Consider the following 3,752-nt stretch of genomic DNA (forward strand, 5'->3'; position numbering starts at 1 on the left):
TCGTTTTCCGAGCGTTTTGCAGTTTTGCTCTCAGAAAGCCATGCAAGTTTCATGAAACTTCCATGGAGTTTAAATCAAAGATTTAAGCTGTAATTTTTAGCCCTCTCCCTGAACACTGACTGGTACCTGCACTTACGTGCACACACTAAAATAGATCATTTCTGTCAAACTCTGCTCCAAAACACCAGGAACGGGAACAAAGCACGTCCACGTGCATCTGGCAATGACAGAATGCACAGACCCGCCTGGGGATTCCACTGGCAGCCCTTATGCTCTGCAAAAACCCTTCTGCCCTTTTCAGGCCTCAGTATTAAACACTGAGCAAAAGAAACTGTTGCAGATACTGCAAAGGCCATCTCTTGCAATTTCTGTCTGGCAGAAGCTTGTGCAGGTCCTTCATCCTGGTGCAGGGGAGGCTGCTGCTGAGTAATCTTCCTCCTGAAGCCCTTGAGTGACAGGAATTCCATTTCAGATCACAGCTATTCACAGCCACCAAATCAGCTGCCACAGACCTGGCAAGGTATTAGGGCAGGACACAGCAAGTTTTATACAAAAGGCATTAAAATCTCACAACAGAAGAAGCCCCAGATGGACAAGGAGACAGGTTTGCTTTATGGCATTTGCAAAGAAAATTCAGATTTAAGCACTGTAAAGTCAGCTTTAAAATCACAAGGCTTCAACAGATGCTCATTTAATGAAATAACAGCAAACTGAACCCCTTTCGCATCTTCAAGTGTCAGTTTGATCATAACACAGGTTCATCCTCACCATCATCCCCCCACATGACCACAGCCATACTGCAGCTCCCTGGAAGTGGCATGGAATCAGTTCCTCCGCAATTCCAGTTAATTTCCCGCAGCACAGCCCCGGCTGGGCATGAGGAAGCTGTGGCTGCTGCTTTGCTTCCTGAACTTCAAGTGAACCCAGCTCTGCCCACAGCTACAGGTGCTGTTTGTCACTGAATTACAGAATCATGCACTGGGCTGGGGGGACCTTAAAGCCCATCCTGTGCCACCCCTGCCCTGGGCAGGGACACCTCCCACTACCCCAGGCTGCTCCCAGCCCCACCCAGCCTGGCCGTGGACACTGCCAGGGATCTGGGGGCAGCCCCAGCTTCTCTGGACAAAGCATAAGGAAAGTGCTTGTGCTCCTCCACAGATCTGAGTCAGCCACAGTGGCAATAAAACCCTGGGCTTAAGGATGTACTTAAAAACATCAGAGATGGTCCCTGTGCTTTTATAGGTAAAAGAGATCAAATGTTACATGAAAACAGTCAGGACTTCAATGCGCTCAGAAAGGCCTTTCATGAATGTCAGAAATTAGAAAACACCTTCAGCCAAGTAAAACTGGCTTCATTCACTGAAACTACAGTAACCACCTGCTTTTTGTTGCCTCTGTGCTCTTACAATACTGTCCAGAATTACCATGTTCAGAGAAAGTGACCACAGAGAGGGGGGGGGAAAGGATTATTTACAGCAGTTCTACAGCCCTCCTTTTACTTGATGCTCTATTTAAATATTCTGGCTGTTTCAAGGGCTTGGTAAAACTGGCTTTTAGACTGAACACAGAAAACAAACAGCAGAAAAATGCAGCATTTCCCCCCTCAGCCAGAACACAGTGAGAGCACAATGGTTAAGCAAAGGCAGAGTAAGCTGATGACCAAGTACACAGCTGCTCCTACCTGGCAGAAAGCAAAGGGGAAAAAAAACCCTATGAGTCATCACATGTATGGGAACCGAGAATGCAGAGAATATTTCTCTGCCCGTTTTGAAAGGTTTTACCCCCCTGGACAGTATTGGCTTTGACCTTTGTCCATGGGAAAATTTGCCTAGCCTCTGGGAAGAATTTGAATCTACAATGGTGTAAATTAGGTGACAGAATACTATGTGATATTATCACAGGGTGAAAAATTTAAGAGTTTTTAGGTCTATTTGCATAGTAAATAGATAGAAGTAGAAAACCTCAAAATGCAGAATAAGTTGTAGTTAAAAGCTTCTTACTCCTTCTTCACTAACTCCATATTTTGCAGCAATAGTGGTTTGGGATGATTGGATACAGAATTCCACAGTTCCTGTCTACGTGATTTAGGAACTTGTTGGACATGAGTAAAAAAGTGAAAAACCTTGCGTTTTAAGCTTTCATTGGGTAATTTACCTGCAAAAAGGCTGTGAAATCTTGATAAGTTGTCTTCTTGCTGCGTTGTCTGCTCTGTGCTATGTCTAAGCCATGCCAGTGGCTTGTACTCCTTAGATAAGAATTAATAAACACCTATCAGGAGGCTGAGAAGCATGAAGTCACATTCGCCTTGCTTTCTCTTCTGGCAAAAATCTGAAGGTCTCCCCCATCAGGGAAGACAACAATTAATGACGAGGACAGCATTAGTGCACCAGCAGGGGCACAACAGAGCCAGCCTGGGCACAGGGAGGGAATTTATTACCAACCAAATCCCAGCAGCACAAGGAGAAGGCAAAGAAATCTCTCCAACACCTTCCCCCCACCCAGCGGGGATCACCCGGAACGGGGGTCACCAGGGCTCTGCCCAACGGGGGTCACTGGGGATCATCCAACGCCGATCCTCCCACGGGGGATGGAGCTGGAGCAGCGCACGAAGCTCTTCCCGCACTCGGGGCACTCGCAGGGCTTCCCTTAGCGGTGCCTCCGTTGGTGTTCGGTCAAGGCAGAGCTGCTGGAGAAGCTCTTCCCACACTCGGGACACTCGTAGGGCCTCTCACCGGTGTGGATGCGCTGGTGGATGATGAGGGTGGAGTTGCGTTGGAAGCCCTTCCTGCAGTCGGGGCAGCGGAAGGGCCTCTCATCCGTGTGAATGCGCTGATGTTCAAGGAGACTGGAGCTCCTCTGAAACCTCTTCCCACACTCAGAACACTCGTAGGGCCTCTCCCCGGTGTGGGTGTGCTGGTGTTGCCTCAAGTCGGATCTGTGCCTGAAGCTCTTCCAACAATCCAAGCACTCATAGGGCCGTTCCCCAGTGTGGACCACCTGGTGCTGGATCAGGTTGGAGCTGCTGGTGAAGCCCTTCCCACATTCCCCACACTCGTAGGGCCTCTCCCCAGTGTGGATCCTCTGGTGCCGGATGAGGGTGGAGCTATGGCTGAAGCTCTTCCGACACTTGGGACACTCGTAGGGCCTCTCCCCAGTGTGGATCCTCTGGTGTTCCCTCAGCTTGCAGTTCCACCTGAAGCCCTTCCCACATTCCAAGCACTTGTGGGGCTTCTCCCCACCCTGAGGCTTCTCCCCCAGCTCCGAGCTCCCCCTGGATCTCCGGCTGCCTTCCCGGATCAGGGGGGCTCTTTCCTCCTTGGATCTCTCTGGGCTGCGCTTGCAGCCCCTCCTCGTGCGGCATCTCCGGGGCTTTTCCTCCTCCTCCATCCAGCAACACCTTGGGAATGACAAATCCTGATTTGGGGGGAAAAACAAGGGGTGAGCACCTTGGGCTGGGGGTTCCTCCACCCAAGTGCATCACCGGGCATCTTGTGTCTATAAAAACATCCAAAACACCAAGATTCAGACCAAAAGTACCACAAACATCAAGACACAGACCCAAAACTCCCAAAACATCAAGATTCAGTCAAAATCCCCTCCCAAATATAAAGATTCAGCCCCCACAAAAATACCAAAGCACCAACATGGAGACCAAAAACCTCAGAAACACCAAGATTCATCCCCAGGAAAATCGTGGATCCCCCTCCCTGATCACCTGCTGGATGGGGGGGGAAAAATGCTCCTGGGGCTGG

General features: G+C 49.8%; 1 pseudogene; it reads right to left on the bottom strand.

The window, feature by feature from the left end:
• Positions 1-2,613: 2,613 nt before the first annotated feature.
• LOC125318814 lies at positions 2,614-3,431 on the bottom strand (annotated as a pseudogene).
• Between the last annotated feature and the right edge of the window lie 321 nt (positions 3,432-3,752).

Source organism: Corvus hawaiiensis, chromosome 31 (genome assembly GCF_020740725.1).
Source record: "Corvus hawaiiensis isolate bCorHaw1 chromosome 31, bCorHaw1.pri.cur, whole genome shotgun sequence".
NCBI classification, from domain to species: Eukaryota; Metazoa; Chordata; class Aves; order Passeriformes; family Corvidae; genus Corvus; species Corvus hawaiiensis.